Raw genomic sequence first — 17,114 nt, forward strand, 5'->3', positions numbered from 1 at the left:
GGGCAGGTAGTCCATTCCCTTTCAACAGAACTTGACCCCAGTGTAGACTGCCCTTCAATTATCAATGCCCAGGGGTCTCTGTACATCTGATCATTCCCTGTAGTGCCCTTCAGGAAGAAGTGTGATTTTGACTTGATCCTATTCAATAGGCATGGCATATAGTATTCTCTGCCCTCCACTTCACTCACCAGAGGTCTCCAAAGGTCCCCAAACATGGATATTTATCATGACCCTTTGTTGTGGGAGTAACTTCCGCCGCCTCAACCAATAGTCGCTGAAATACGAGCCCACAGTGCAGCGGGGAGCGACTTCAGCTCCGTCAGCCAATAGCTGCTGAAATACCAGCCCACTGGGGTGTGGTATATTTCTCTTTTAAAAAGAGAAGCAGATCCGGATCAGGCTCTCTTGGTTCCGGCTCTTGGTTCCGGTGCTTGCTCCCGGCTCCTGCTCCAGGCTCCTGCTCCCGGCTCCTGCTCCAGCGACTAGGCTCCCTTCCTGATGGTTTATGGTGTATGTAAGTTTTACCCCCCAAAATAAATAACCCTTAAAACATAACTGGTGTGGGATTGATTCGCCGATAATTGGCGCCCCACGTTGGGCGCCATCTGTAGTGATGGGTTGCGGGCAGGCCTGCTTTTCATGCTGCCCAGCTCCCGCACGGCTAGCTTAGCCCCAGAAATAATAACACATAAGTTGTATTCATTTAAATACTGCCTGGCCCATTATCTCTACAGAGTTAGTTACTGGCTAACTCTCACATCTTGATATTAACCTATTTCTAATAATCTGTAGCACCACGAGGTGGTGGCTTACCGGAAAAGATTCAGCATGTCTGACCTGGTGGCTGGCTCCATGGCTTCTGGCTCATAGCCCTCTTCCCAGCATTTTGTTCTGTTTACTCTGCTTACCTAATTTTCTGTTCTATCAAGGGACCAAGGCAGTCTCTTTATTGACCAATGAAAATAACACAGTAGACAGATAACCCTCCTCCATCATTTCCCCTCTTTCTGTTTAAACAAAAAAGAAAGGCTTTCATTTTAACATAGTAAAATTACACATAACAAAACAGTTATCAAGCAAGAATTACAGTCACAATATTTATAACTAAATCTTTATCATAGTAATGGAAAACTATAACTACGACTATCCATTCTTCAACTCCATCAAAGACTCAGAAGGATATATTACCTAAGTAAACAAGAAGTAAGCAACTTCCAAAACTCTAGAAATGACAGAGATATCTCGCTGCCTGGACAGTCACCCAAAGTTCCTCTGTATCGTTGGGGCACCCATCTTCAGCCTTCAGGCCCATAATATCCAGAGACATTTCCATGAAGCAGGAAATTTCAAAGGCAATTCAGTCACTATCTGCTGTGTCCTGCAGAATGTCTCTCAGACTCTTTCATGAATCAGGAACCCCGAAAGATCATCTCACCTTTAGGCAAGTTCAGCAGTCCTCTCTCTGCGGGTTCTCTGTGTCCAGTTTATATAACAGTCCAGGCAAGAGCAGTTTCTTGCCCAAATGGCTAACCAACTCCATAAGGAGCCTCTTCGATGCCCATCTTCCTCTTGAAGTAGATTGGTGCTGCCAGGAGCAGATGTGTCTCATTGTCATGAAAAATCCTAAGTTATTAAAACATTAAATGCCATGTTCTGTAGTCTTTGAAAGATATGAATGTCTATCTGAAATATATCTATGTACTTCTAGAAAATCAGACTAACATTACTACAAGCTAGTATTATCCATTAACAACCTATATTTTTAATTATACATTGCATTTTTAAATAAACTACACAATCACAATACCTCAATCAAGATCAGAAACATATATACATATAACAAAATTGACCTTAAAATCCATAACAAAGCAAATTATTCATATCTATATCAACCCTTTCCAGGGAGACCTTACTTCTCCAGCAGTACAATGTCATGCGTACCATGTCCGGGTTGCCAATCTCTCACCGTGCATAATTTGTAAATTAAACTTCATCATGGAGATGTACACATAAAGAAAAAAACATAGTTTTTATCCTGGGGATCTAGGAATGTGTTTTTCTCTCTCCTTGCCCGCCCCTTCCCTCCTTCCCTCCTCTGGTGACTGAACCCAGGGCTTTCTACACAGTAGGCAAAGGCTCTGTCCCTGAGTGAAGTCTCAAGCTCCACCCACTGCCACATGCTCCCTGTATCTCTTACACAGGGGCTAGTAAAGGCTCCTAAGCCACCCAAAGGGCAGGCACAGAGTCAGGAACAACCAGTAATTATTACGAAGAGATAAACGTGCAGAAAGAGAAAAGGACCATAACCCTCACCAAGAAGAGGCTGCTGTGTTGAATGGGATCTGCATTAGCCGCTGGGCAGAAAAAGACTGCACAGGGGTTAACCACCACCAGGGGGCAGAAGGGGGCTGGTCCTGGAAATCGGAGCTGGAAGTCGAAGAGAAATTAGTTGTGGGGCTCCTCTCCCTGCCCCTCATGGTGTGCTGGAAGATGGCAGTCATAAGTACCTCGTGCACAGGACTGACCTGTCCCGTCCCCGTCTTCCTCAAAACCAGATGTCTCCTCTGAGAGCAGGCGCTGTGCCTTAGACTCCTGGCTTTTCGGGCTGTGGGAGTTCCTTAGCTCCTTGTCCCCTGCTGCTAGACAGCGGAGAAGTGAGGCAGCCTTCTCAAACTTCCCTACCTCAGGAATCCTTTACCAGTGGTTCTCAACCCTCCCAAAGCTGCGACCCTTATTACAGCTCCTCATGCTGTGATGGCCCCAATTATAGATTATTTTTATTGCTATGCCATAACTGTGATTTTGCTACTGTTATGAATCGTATGTAAATATCTGTGTTTTCTGATGGTCTTAGGTGGAACCCGAGAAAGGATTATTTGACCCCCCGAAAGGGGGTGCGACTCACAGATTGAGAATCACCGCATCATGCTCAAAACATCACAGAGAAGAACCTCAGAGAGGATTGCCTGGCTATGTGGGTGTACCTCTCAACATTCACCAACATAGGAGTGAAAATTGAGAATCTAGAAGATAGTTACTTCTTATAATCATACATGTGGGCTCACTTAGAAAAATAGAGTCTGTGAAACAAAAGTGTCAAGTGTAGTGCTATTTTACATTTATGCCTTTAAAAAAAAAATAAAATAAAAATTACTTTGACCTTGCACACCCCTGCCCCTTTTGATATTAATGGGACCGGTGTTATTGCTGGATAAGAACTGAAGTGATGTTTTGTGGAAAAGGGATGCCTTTAGTAGAGGTTGAGAACCAAGGGCTAGGAGCCAGGCTGCCCTGAAGTTTACCACCATGAAGATATAGCCTCCATAACCGGTGGTGCTGGGTAGCAGGGTGTCCACTGGTGTGGCCCAGAGGTGTGTGAGAACAATCTCAGAGTCCTACAGGACAACAGAGGCTGGATTCTTTGGGATGAGTTTTGTTTGTTTGATTTAACTAACTTGCTGGGCTAGTTTTTGTTTGTTTGATTTAACTAACTTGCTGGGTTAGTTTTTGTTTGTTTGGTCTTTGTTTTTTCTTTGTGTGTGTATTGGGAGAAGGTTCTGCTTTTTTTGGGGGGGGGGGTGTTATTTATTTATTTATTTATTTATTTATTTATTGTCTTTGCGGCCAAATACCTGAGCCAGACACCGTAAAGGAGGAAATATTTCCTTGGTTTCCAGTTTCAGAGGGTTCAGCCCCCACTCCTTGGCTTTGCTGACACTGACTTGCTCTAAGAGAGAATATCACAGTGGCAGGAGGTAGAGGAGGACATAGGCAGGGAAGAAAGACAGAAGGGGCCCTGGACCAGGTTAAACCCACAGAAAGAACACCAATGACCATCTTCCCCTACTGAGGCCCCACCTCCTAAGTTCCTTTAGTTTCACACAGCAGCACCACAAACTGGGGACCAAACATTTGACACGTGAGCCTGTGGGGAATGTTTCAGATTCAGCTCCTAGGGGAGCTGCTTTGTGGATTCCCATCAATCCTAAAATATTCCGAAGCAGTGTCCCCATCATCTCTCCATCCCCAGGCCCACTCAGTTGCCCCGTGCAGAACACATTGGTCCGCATTAAAAGGCAGTGTGTGCTGCAGAGCCAAGCGTGGTGGTGCTTGGCAGCGGGACACGTGACCCAGCTCAAAACAGTCTTGGACTCCAGATCAAGACAGCATCTCAAAAGGAGCACAGGTTAGAAAACTTGCCTTCCTGTTAGTTCCCTCTTGGGGTACCAACCTGAGTGATCATATTAATTATCTGAACAAATTCCTAAAAATTCCTAATAATAATAACAACAAATTCCCGAGCCACCTTGGATCAACTAAGGGCCAGAACCTAACTTTTTAAACCCTCAGCTATTCTGACAGCCCCAGGAAGTCTGCGGCCTGATTTCTCTCAGTCTGTCAGCTCAACTAAAACCTTCGGTTTGTGGAAACTATGGGGTCCTCTGAGCCACACATTTAAAACCTTGACTTTCTGAAGCTGGGCAGATGGACAAATGGCTCAGCATTTAAAGAGCAGGTACTGCTCTTGTAAGGACCCAAGTTCAGTTCCCGGCACCCATGTTGAGCAGCTCACAGCTGCCTGTAACTTCAGCTCCAGGGAATCCAACACCTTCTTCTGGTCTCCTGGAGCACCTATAATCACATAAACATACCTGTACACACAATTAAAAATAAAATTAACCTTATAAGTAAGTTAAAATAAAAACTCAAATGTCTTAAAAGTAACTTGAGAGCCCAATACTTAGAGATTAGGTAGGTGGGGACTTTACACCCCTCCCCCACCAAAGACAGGGTCTCACTGTAGCTCTGGTTGTCCTGGGACCCCCCCCCCCCATCTCACTGCTCCAGAGTCTCTGTTCTCATTCTGCAGGCCACACACGTGTGCGTGTGAACTTGCTCTGCGAAACGCTCAACACACCTTGATGGTGCCTGGGCACACATAGTCACACACTGTCCCTTGTCATCTGGGCTTGATGCCATCATTTGCTGGGCTCTGAACTTCCAAGGAAGGCATCAGTGGAACCTGGGGTCTTCACTGTCAGCTCAGAAGGGCTGGGGCTGGGAAAGTGCATGTAAACGCTGAGCATACAGGGCACCCCCCGAAGAGGCACACCCAGTCTGTCTTCGCCTGTTCTATGCTCTCCTCCTAGTTCTTAGGAATGTCTTCCCTTTGGGCCATCATGAGTTGACTCAGTTTGGGAACCAAACCGAAGTGCTCTAATCCAAAGTAAAGAGAAATTATAGGGTCAGGATCCCTTACCAGAAAGGTTAGGGACTTTTTAGTTTATCCCTAATGTTTGGATTTCAGAGTAGCTCAGATTTTGGAGTATTTGAGTAGGCTTTACCAGTTGACCCAAAATGCTCCAAAATAAAAGCTTTTTTTTCAACAATCCCAACTGCCTTGAGACAGGAGGATCACTTGGACTCGGGAGTTCAGGCTCAGTCTTGGCAGCAGAGCAAGACAAAAAAAATTCTCTTTTAAAAGTTTCAAAATTCAGAGTGTTTTGAAATTTTAATCTGCTCAGCCTTTGTCAGAAAGAAGCTCTCTTTCATTCTTCACTCACCAAGGATTTTACTGCGCACTTAGCTGGGGTTTCTATTGCTGATGGCGCACACCTTTAATCCCAGCACTTGGGAGGCAGAGACAGGTGGATCTCTGGTGTGGGAGAATTGTCTGTATTCTGTCCATTATGTTTTAAATAAACGCTGATTGGCCAGTAGCCAGGCAGGAAGTAGAGGCGGGACAACCAGACAGGAAGTAGAGGCAGGTCAAGGAGGATAGGAAAATTCTGAGAAGAGGGAAGCCCATTCTCTCTGCAGTTGTGAGCCTGCTACAGAGGAAGCAAGAGATGACTGCCTCGTTGAAATAGGTACTGAGCCATGTGGCTAGCATAGACAAGAATAATGGGCTAATATAAATTATAAGAGTTAATAAGAAGCCTGAGCTAATGGGCCAATCAATTTATAACTAATGTAGACCTCTGTGTGATTTCTTTGGGACTTAATGATTGTGGGAACTGGGCAGGAAAGAAACCCCAACAACAGATCTTTGTGAGTTCAAGGCCAGCCTGGTCTACAAACTAAGTTCCAAGACAAGCTCCAAAGCTACAGAGAAACCCTGTCTCAAAAAAAATCAAAACAAACAAACAAACAAACAACAACAACAACAACAAACCAAAACCAACAACCCCCCCCCAAAAAAAAGGAAAAGAAAAAAAAACACACCACCATGACCACCATAACCAAAAGCAACTTGGGGAGGAAAGGGGTTATTTCACCGTACAGTTAATAGCCCGTCACTGAAGGAAGCACAGGCAGGAACCTGAAGGCAGAAACTGGAACAGAAGCAATGGAGGAGTGCTCGGCATTGACTTGTTCTCCATGGCTTGCTCAGCCTGCAATCTTGTACCACTCAGGACCATTTGTATAGGGGTGGCCCCACCCACAATGGGCTGGGCCCTCCCACGGCAATCACTAATGAAGGAAACTGAAGATTTGCCTACAGGCCAATCTCAAGGAGGCAGGAGGTTCTTAATGGAGAGTCCCTCTTCTCAAACAACTCTTGCTTGTGTCTAGCTGACGTAAAACTAGCATACCATGCCAAGCCCTGGGTTAAATATTAGAGCCTCTGGGTTTAAAATTAAACACGGATGCAGGCTCGGGAAGCGTAGAAAGGGTGGAATTAAAACAGTCTCAGAAGGGCTTATAGCTTCCCCACAGTGTCTATGAAAGGGCCGTGTGAGGGGCTCACATTTTTGAGGGAAAGAGTTCCTTCACAGCAATGCCTGGTCAGGGTCATCCCCAGGTACGAGTTCTGAAATCCTTTTAACACAGGCTCTAGACCCGGCCAGCTGTGCTCTGCACACGGCTCAGTGACCACTGCTATTTACAGACGAGACACAGAAGCTGCGGAGCCGACATTCGTGTCCAGGCACCACAGGAAGACAGCAGCTATCCTCGGGTTCGGTCTGACTTCAGTGACAGACAGTGAGCCTGTGACAGCAAGCTGTTCCCAGTTCTAGACAGGCAGGCTTCCACGAGGGAACCGGAAAACCCTACGAGGCTGCTTTACCGGTGCCTCCACGGGCATGCAAATGCCAGGTGCCACCAGCGTCGTGGGCAATGTGGGTCTGCCGGTGCCAGCAGTAAAGGCGGTGCTGGTGGCCTCAACAGTCATGAGGGGTAGCCAGTCATCACCCTGTGGGCGTAAGGCTGAACTAGACATTGCCTCAGTACTTAATATGGGTTAATTTACTAAAAATGTACGACTCAGCAATAACCTCGGGAGGAGGAAAGGGTAGGCGTGGCTTCAGTCTTCCTGTCCTGCGTTGTGAGTCTTAGCCTCTAAGGGCTGAGCCATCTCTCCAGACTACAGCTGCAGTCCTCCACCGCTCCTCCTGCAAGAGCTGAAGTCTCGTCGCTCAGCCCTGCGTCTGGCCTGGCCTTGTGACTCGTTTGACCCCTGAGCATGTGTCAGTTCCAAAGCCTGGGGTTCAAAGACTCCAAGCCAGCTTTCGTACTTCCATCCGTGGACTCTCGCCTTGGGAAGAAGCCTTGAGATAGACCAGCCTGCTGCCCAGGGCTGATGTGGCCCAGTCACCCTTTCACTTCAGGCGACAGCTCGCCAAGCACCAGATGTGTCCTGCCAGCTCACCATGTACACATCAGCAAGCAGAAGCAGAGCCAGGCTGGAAGGCCACCAGCTGGCCCACAGACTCCGAAGCGAATGCGTGTTTATTGCTTGAAGCCACAGAGTTTAAGCCTCTGGGTGGCCTGCTATGTGGCGATATGTAACTGATTAAGACAGGAAACACCTTCAAGGAGAAGGAAGGTGTGAAGATGGAGAAATTTCCAGCAGACGTGGTGGATAAAGAAGAACCTTAGGCTGGGAAAAGAGGGGCTAAAAGGGAAGGTGGGGAGAAGCAGCCTGAGGAACGGAGAGAAATTCCAGGTAGAGAGAGAGAGGAAGTTGAAGGGGAGGCACACAGGACATGATTAGGTCGGGGACACCACTGACATGGAAAGAGAGCCTCAGCCAGCACAGGTGGCTGCCTCCTGGCAGAGAAGGCTGCAGGGCTCTGAAGTATGACAACGGTGGTGAGTCTGCTTTTCACCGACCGAGCTTGAGGAAAGGGGAGAAATGTGTAGGCAGTACAAGGGACCGGCAAACTCAAAGCCAGCACAGAAAGGAGAGGGTGGCCAGATGGGTGGGGACCTTCAAATCGTGCGGGTATTTGAAGTAGAAAGAAGGGTAAACATTACTGTCAAATGCCATCACCACAGAGTACCCGCCTGGAGTTCACGCTGCTCCAGGGGACGGAGGGGAAAGATGGCTTCAGCACGGGGATTCCAGGCCAGCCTAGGCAACACAGCAAGACACCTGCATTTAAAAAGAAATCGAACTGCAGGCACAGTGTGGTGCTGTGTCAGTAAGATTTCATCCGTTGAAAATGGAACAATGCGCCGAGCATGGCGGCACACTATTAATCCCAGCACTTGAGAGGCAGAGGCAGTTGGCTCTCTGAGTTCCAGACCAGCCTGGTCTTCCAGGACATCCCGAGCTAAACAGAGAAACCCTGTCTCGAAAAACAAACAAACAAATAAACAAACAAACAAAATTAAAAAAGAAAATGGAACCAGGGCTTCCCTTTGGGAAGGCCCCTTTCTTGACCCTTGGCATTTCCTAGAACTGAAAGGACACTTTCCACGTCCCCCTCCCTGACCATCCCCTCCTCCCGCAACTGTTGTAGTGTTTCTCCACTGGCCTGGCTGACTGCATGGGCTCTCCTGGCTCTGGGCGCTTGACTAGCTAGCGGGCATGCCAGGCTCGCAATGCCCTTCCCGAGGCCGCCAGAGGGCGCTGAGCCGCCGCCTTGGGGAGAGGCTGGCCCGGTATTTGTGTATTTGTGTGTGTGTGTGTGTGTGTGTGCGCGCGCGCGTGCGTGTGTATGTGCTTGTTATTTATAAGCAGCGTCTGCAGCTCGAGCACCTTCCCCAGCACGTTTCAGCCCGGGTTGGGGTGAGGTTAACTCTAACGTGGGCCGTGCAGGGTTTGCGCACCAACGCAGATTGGTTCCAGAGCTCCCGCCCCCTCCCCCACCCCCCACCCCCCCGCACACCTACCCAGATTGCTCCAGCCTCACACCATGGAAGTCATCTGGACCTCGAGACCCGATGGCCTCTGGGAGTTCTCTGGGGACATCCTGCGGAGTGTCCAATTCGAAACTTGTTTCAGTTCTTAAAAATAGAAACAAAACGGTCGGGGTGGTGGCGCACGCCTTTAAACCCTGTATTCCGGAGGCCAAGACAGGTAGATCTCTGAGTTCGAGGCCAGCCTGGTCCACAAACCCGGACCAGAACACGGGGACAGAGACAGAGCCCGACGGGACAGAAACAAATCCAAACCTCAGGAGCCTGGGGAGATGTCTCAGTCATTATTCTCCCGCAGGAAGCTGTTGCACGTCGGAGACTCCTGGGATTGGCAGAATTAAAAATCCTTCAACCTAGGACACATTAGGCCTTTTGTTCAACCCTGACAATGAAATTAGGAATTGGGTGGAGGGAGCTGGGGAGACTAGGAGCTGTGGTCGGGACGCGTCCTAAGGGTGGGGGTCTGGAGAAGCCCGTGTTGAGTCACCGGGTGCCTAAAAAGGATGCGGCCCCGCGTGTGAACGGAGTGTGCCGCGCGCTGCGGAAGGCTGGAACGCTGGGCTACCGGGCTAACCCGTGTGTGAGAGCGCCTGCTGCACACTCTTAATTACCTAGGGAGACCTTCGGAAGCAGGAACTCAGTATTGGTCCCTAAAAGGTTGGGTAATGGATTTTCCTTACATCTGAAATCCAAGGGGACCAATCCCTAGTTCCCCATGGATTCCAGGCTCTTCTGAATGTCTTTGTCTTCTAAAATCCTGGGCACCCGTGAGAGAGCACTTAGTTAAAGACACAGAGATGGGTACCCTCCCACCTATCAATCATCCGGAAACCCTTGTTAGGAATTTCCTGCTTTTTCATCTGACCTTCTCGGCAGCACTGTGAACAGACCTGGAGGGATGCTAGCATTTTATCTTCCACATTTTACCCCGCCCACTCTCCAGTCCACAGCCTGCCCCCCTGGGACGCAGGGAAGTCTCTGGCTGCCCTCTTGTCCTGCAGCAGCCATCCTGAGACACTCAGCCCATCTTCACAGTTGGGTTTGGTGTTCCTTCTCCAGTCAGTGTAGAGGCATATGCCTGTAATCCCAGAGTCTGAAGTTTGAGGTAAGATACTGGGATACAGGGCAGAATCCTGGGGAGAGGGGTGGGGCAGGGGGAGATAGAAAGGCTGTGCTAGTTCGGGGATGTCTCCAGGAAAGGTGGGACTTAGGAACTTACCAGCCGTTTGTGATGAAGTTAATAGGTATTTCCGTGAACAGTTAAATCTTATACAAAATCAAAATTAAGCTATGGGATTTAGCCTTAAAAAAAAAAAGAATTTACCATCAAAAAGGGAACAGAGGACAGCCCTGAAGACAAATGCTCCAAAAGAAGGCAGAACACACATCCGGAGGCAGAATTTAGCAGAGAGTGGAGAAAGCAGCTGCCCTCAGGATCAAGCCTTGCAGGCTTTTAGATTGTGGCGTGTTGTCTGAGTGCGGTGGCGGTGGCCGACCCTGTAGTTTCAGTGCTAGGTCAGAGTCAGGTTCTCCCCAATTCTCAGCCTCTTATCCAAAGAACCAATCCAGGCTTGACTTAAGTCCCTTACCCACAGAGCCTTCTGGTTGACCTCAATCCCAGCACTTGGGAGGCAGGGGCAGAAAGGTCAGGAGTTCAAGGTCATCCTCACCAAAAAATGACAGAGGAGACGAGGGAGTACTCAGAGACAATCAAGGACCCTAACAAGAAGAGGGGGTGGACAGTGGCTAGTGACATATCTTCCAAAGGAGCCGGGTTTTTGTTTTGTTTTGTTTTGTTTTGTTTTCAAGACAGAGTTTCTCTGTAGCTTTGGAGCCTGTCCTGGAACTAGCTCTTGTAGACCAGGCTGGCCTCCAATTTACAGAAATCTGTCTGCCTCTGCCTCCCGAGTGCTGGGATTAAAGCGTGCACCACCACTGCCCGGCTCTGGGGTTATTTTATTTAAAGGTTTTTAATTTTGTACCAGGCAGTGGTGATGGAAACCTTTAATCCCAACCCTTGGGAAGCAGAGGCAGGTGGATCTCAGTGAGTTCGAGGCCAGTCTGGACTACAGGGTGAGTTCCAGGACAACCAGGACTGCATAGAGAAACCCTGTCTCAGAAAAACAAAACAAAACAAACAAACAAACAAACAAAAAACAAAACCAAAACAACAAAATTTAATTTGTTTATTTATTTACTTTTGAGGCAGATCTTGCTATGTTGTACAAGGTTAGTACCCGTTACAGGCATGAGCTTTATGGCATTCGGTTTCGGTTTTAAAAATGAGCTTAATATGTTGGAGCATGCTTAGGTAGTAGACAATACAAAGATTTATTCTATTTTGTGGCTTTGCCACACCGCTCCCCCACTGTCACCACAAGACAGCACATTTGATGAGCCTTCAGAGGCACATTGCTATTAACTGGCATAAATAAAATCTTCTCTCTCTCTCTCTCTCTCTCTCTCTCTCTCTCTCTCTCTCTCTCTGTGTGTGTGTAGCACAGGTGTGCTGGAACCCATAAATAGCTGAAGATGTCCTTGAACTTCTGACCTCCAGCTCACTTCTCTTCTTTATTCCTGGTGTTGCATCTCATTCCTTGCCGACAATAGGTTTTCCGCTCCCACTCCATAAGATTCTGCACCAACGCAGTAAGCCAGATCAAGTCAAACTGAAAAGTATAACACCAGGTATATCTGAGCAGAGCAACTCTCGGTTCAGTTCTCTGGTCCCAGAGATTGAAGCTAGTGAAGCCACACCCCTGAACTAAAGCAGGGAGACTTTCCAGGTTGTAGGCCAGGAGCGATGATGTGTCCAACACAAGCTGTCTTTGTGCCCAGGTATGGTAGACGGGGACTTGGGCAGCTGGCAGTTTCAGGGGAGGAAGGTGCAGTGGCCATCAAAAATTCGAAACTGGACTTTTTGGTGTCTTTCCTTTGTTTGGAGACTCTCTGAGAGGCTGGGTTTGGAGAGAGAGAGCGAAAGAGAGAGAGAAGGAGAGAAGGTGTTTTCTGGATTGCACAGGGGCAAGCTGGCGGCTCCAACCAAACAACGGACAATGGCAAATGTCCTGTTATGCTACGTGCTAGGTAGTTTAACTGCCCTAGAGGGCCAGGATTTGGACCGATATACTGGGGTCCAAGGTGTGTGGCCTAGGGATTCTCTCTTGGTGAGGACTGTGAAGACACTGGTCTCCTCAAGGGCTAGCAGACTTCGAACAGAAGAAAGTGTGGTGGGGGGAGGGGGGGTCTTGTCAGAGGTCAAGACTTGCAAAGGCACAGGATGGTTGGAGATGCTCAGCAATGGGCTGGGGAGCAGCACTGAGCAGAGGGCTGAAGGGCTGAAGGGAATTTACGCCTGCCTATTGTACCTGTGCAGGTCCGACCAAGCTCTTGACACACAGTGTGCCCGCTGAGTGGGATACAAACGCGACTTGGCTTCCCCTCAGCAACCAGGCTGTCTGTCACCCGTGACAGCAGTGCGATCCTGGACTGAGGGGCCATAGGACCAGAACTGGAGTCTAGGGTCTGCTGCTGGGTGCTAGGGGCAGGGGGCTCTCATCCCCTCACCGAGCTCCAGGCAGCACCCAAGGGCTGTGGGTGCACGTCCTCCGTGCCCCGCTGTTTTCGTTCTCACAGACCTGTGAGCCTACAAACTAAGCATCAGTTTCTTCATCTGTGGTTGGGGCCACCTTTAAGTGGGGTGACCCAAGGATGAAGCCGGTGTTGTGTGTGACTCCCGGCTGTGATGCTGGGGGATGAGGAAACTCCCTGGGTGCCGAGCGTCTAAGGAGACCCTTCGTCTTCATAGTGCTCAAGTCAGTTAGTCATTGGGTTTGGGCAATCCTGTGATAAGGAGGCCGAATCTAGAGATTGACATTGAAGGATGGAAGACAGCGTTTGACCTACGCTGTCTTCCAAACACTCATTGAAGTGAGAACCGTCAGACACCCCTCACCCCCATCCTCAGCTCTCCCAACTCCTACACACACACACACACACACACACAAAACCTCTTTTCCTTCCTAATCATTGCACACTGGTGACAGTCACTCTTCTTAGGCTTCAAATACCCGTGTAGGCCATGACACCCCAGAACGAACAGAGCTCCGGGTCATGCCTTACAATCTCAAGGAGAGCAGGGCGCCTTCACCAGGGTCCACTGCTTTCAGTGCAGCCTTCTCCTCAGGTGGCGGCAGGGTGGGGATCACCTCTGCTGATGAGGACACACTGGGGGTCCCTGAGTTCTTTGCTTCTGTGTTCATGGCCTAAACTGGTTGTCAGCGGGTTCCTGCCCGTGGTTCAGACTCCTTTGCAGCTCTGGGTAACTATGCCACCAAAACAAACTGCAGGTTCTTTCCTGACCCTTGGACTCGAGGGCCTGGAGAACTGCTAAGTCAGGAAGTGCCCGGGGAATCCAGGAAAGAGTCTCTTTGCAGGCAGAGCATGAAGCTGGGGGGGGGGGGGGGGCGATGGGAAGGAAGGAAGAAAGGAAGGAAGGGGTCCCAAGGCAGGCAGAGCTTGAGGCCCACTCTGCTGCAGGAGAGCTAATTCTTTTGGTTCCAGATCTTTTCAGCCCCGCCAAGCCCTGCAAAGTTCTATGAGGGGAACACCAGGTGCCGAGCCTGTCCCAGTCTGAACTGGAAGCCGTCAGGAGCCGGGGCTGTTTAAGGCTGGCAATCCGCTCCCTGCTAGGTCTAGGAGACAGCTAGCAGACTCTCGGCCTGCGCCACCATTGACCCTGCGCTGCACTGAAGTGAAGGCCGGACACAGGACTGAGGGGGAACTCAGAAGCAGCTCCCTCTCACATGCCAGGACAGCCACTCACAGGGCCTCCTCTGCTGGCCGTGCATTAGGGCCAGGCTGGCAGGGAAGCCTGAGAGACTGGCACCTAGTGCAGGGATCGGGCAGCTGCAAATAAAACACAGATCTTGAGCACGCAGGCAGGCAGGCGGGCAGGCTTTGGGACTCACCCAGAGCCAAGAAATCCTGGCTAAAGCTCAACTCCAGAGCGAGGAAAAGCACCGGGCAATACTTGAAACCAAGCAAGCCCCCTGGAAATGTTGGATTGCTGACAGCCAAGGAGCCAAGCCAAGGATTTTTTTCCTGCTGGCCCAAACGCAAAAGCTGAGGACTCAGGGGAGGTGGGAGAGCGGCCTGAGAAAAGAGAGGCCAGAAAATGGTCATCCAACTCAGACCCCAGCGCTCCGCATTTGGCAAGTGTGGGGGAGGGGACCCTCGACTTCACACACCTTCAAGGCCACGCTGTCCTGGCAGGTGCTCCAGTGAGGGGGCCTATGGCAGTGTGGTGTCTCCAACACTCCCGGGGCCTGGCTGCAAGGCCCAGCTTCCATCTGAGGTACGGTAGTGTATGAAGAATGTGTGAAGAAGTGGTTGAAGATTCCTGTCCCAAGCTGTGGAGGAACCCGCTATTATGATCCAGGGCCTGGCCTGACAGCTGGGTACCCAGTCCTTTTAAGAGACAAGCCCCGCCTACTCCCAACCCCACCCTTTCCACTGAGGCCAGCGAATCTCCTGCCTCCTCCAGCCTGCATGCACTCGCGCATTCTCTCTCTCTCTCTCTCTCTCTCTCTCTCTCTCTCTCTCCCCCCTCTCCCTCTCTCCCTCTCTCTTTCTCTCTTCCCTCCTTCTCCTCTTTCCCTTCCATAACCCACTAAATAAACTCTATACCCAAAGTCTCTGTATGGTGTGTCTGTCTCCCACCCGCCTAGGGGACCTGCCGAGGAGATCACCCACTGCTGCCCTGCCAAGGCCTCGGGTGACCCCCACTAGTGTATCTTTAGAAAGAATAACACCGGCCCCCTGAAGCAAACTTGTTCATTACACCTCGGACGTGGCTTGCTTCACTTTTTGGTTAGATCTCGTTTACTTGTTGATGTTAGGGATGGTACCTGTGGCATCACATATGCTAAGCATGCCTTCTCCACGAAGCTTCCCTCTTAGTGCCTGGCTACCTTATCCCAAATGCATGTGCACAGTAGCGCACTATGGGGAAAATGTATGAACACACAAAGGCGTGTTCTTTTTCTTATCACTTGCCGTCTGCAGAAGGAGGTTACTTTTTTTGAAGTTCTAAAATTAAGCTGGACATGGTGGCTTCCATCTGTAATCCTACCACTTGGAAGACAGAGGCAGGAGGATCAGGAGTTCTCAAAAAATAAATATAAATAAATAATAAGTTATAGCCAGGCGGTGGTGGCGCACGCCTTTAATCCCAGCACCCGGGAAGCAGAGGCAGGTGGATCTCTGTGAGTTCGAGGTGAGCCTGGTCTACAAGAGCTAGTTCTAGGACAGGCTCCAAAGCTACAGAGAAACCCTGTCTCGAAAAACAAACAAACAGAACAAAATAACAACAACAACAAAAAAGAAATCCTCCCTGAGAATAGACTCGATGCCACAATCCTCTTTATTCCTTGCCAGACTTGAGGAAAAAGACAAGAAAGAAATACGCAACAATATGACAGCTTTTTAAGAATAATAGAAAGAGAAGAAACATCTTCGGAATATAAGAGTGGGACACTCTCTTTAAAAAGGAATTTGGGCAAAAGATAGAAATGAGGGGTCAAAGGTCACCCATCCCTTCCCTCCCTGAAGGCGCTGACGTCATTTGAAACTATTTCCTATACACACAGAGCAATGTTTTTACACGAGATGGAGTTGTTAGAATGAGGGACTGGGGGCAGCTCAGGACAGCAGTGCTTGTCACATGAGTCCAGCACTGGAGAAAGGCCTTTCTTCCTGCCACTCCTATCTGAAGGTGACCCTGAGCTTGCCTGGGTGGTCGCCTCTCATCCCAGAGAGGATTGGTGTTAATTGTGAGCCTGGCAGATCTAGAATCACATGGGAGCTGGGCCTCTGGACATCCATGTGAGAAATTCTCTGGATTCCGTTCATTGGTGTGGGGAGCTCTGAGTTAATTGTGGGTAGCACCTGTGTAAGTAGAGCAAGTGAGCTGAGTGCTAGTGTGCACCTTTGCACACCTTTGCACGCCTTTCCTCGTCGTGGATGTGATGTGACTAGCCCTCTCAGGGTCCAGTCACCGACTTCCCTTCTGCAATAGAGTCTAACCTGGCACGTGAGCCAAAATCGATCCTTTCTCCCTTAAAACAGGAAGACAGTGGTGAATGTCCTAGCTCTCTCCTTTTCATGTGGTCCAGAACCCAAGTCCAGGAATGGTGCTGTCCACTTTGGGTGGGCGCTCCCTCAGGAGGGTGGGCAGGGAACCCTGTCTTGGGCTTTAGATACCGTGACCCTGGTCAGAAAAGACAAACCACTGGGCTGGGTGTGTAGTTCAGTGGTAAAGTGCTTAAGTAGACACGAGGTCCTAGGTTAAGTCTTCAGTATTGTGAATATGGGATGGGGGGATGAGAGGAGAGAGAAGGGGAGGGGAAGAGAGGAGGGAAGGAAAGGGAAGGGAAGGGAAGGGAAGGGAAGAGAAGGGAAGGGAAGGGAAGAGGAGAAGAGAGAAGAATGGCTGGGCATCTGACCCTGTTTCTTTATTCCCAGAATCCGCCACTGTCTGTATTCCTGGTGCTCAGTCCATTTTTGGGATGGAGGCAGGATGGTGGCAGTCCCGTTTGGTCTAACTCCAACTGAACATGGTTGAGATTCTCCTGGGGTTAGAGTTCTGTCCTCTCTGTGGAATGCTCAGGGCATGAAACTGGTCCTCTTCCATTCCTTGATCTGGAGTGCCTTTTGTGGGTACCTATCAATCCCCACTGAACTGCTTGCTCCTTGGTGTCCGGAGTCTGCTGCCGTAAAGCCCTGCTCCAGTGTTCTTGTCTGTCTCCTCTGTTGTCCTTGCCCTGTCTGTCTCCTCTGTTGTCCTTGCCCTGTATCTGGCCCAGAATCATACTCATTTAATCAAAATCTTAAAACTTATTTTACACTACGTAATTAAAGTAATACTTCAGGAATGTGTGATGTCACACGATCCACTCCTACCA

At 49.4% G+C, this 17,114-nt stretch overlaps 1 long non-coding RNA gene across 1 annotated transcript; it reads right to left on the reverse strand.

Annotated features, from left to right (window-relative positions):
• Positions 1-11,322: 11,322 nt before the first annotated feature.
• On the reverse strand, positions 11,323-13,543 carry LOC125401208 (uncharacterized). Its single transcript, XR_007232256.3, has 2 exons — positions 13,221-13,543; positions 11,323-12,107 (listed from the first exon to the last, which is right to left on the reverse strand). It is a non-coding gene; the product is annotated as an uncharacterized LOC125401208 (long non-coding RNA).
• Between the last annotated feature and the right edge of the window lie 3,571 nt (positions 13,544-17,114).

This window comes from Myodes glareolus, chromosome 8 (assembly GCF_982192425.1).
Source record: "Myodes glareolus chromosome 8, mMyoGla1.1, whole genome shotgun sequence".
NCBI lineage: Eukaryota > Metazoa > Chordata > Mammalia > Rodentia > Cricetidae > Myodes > Myodes glareolus.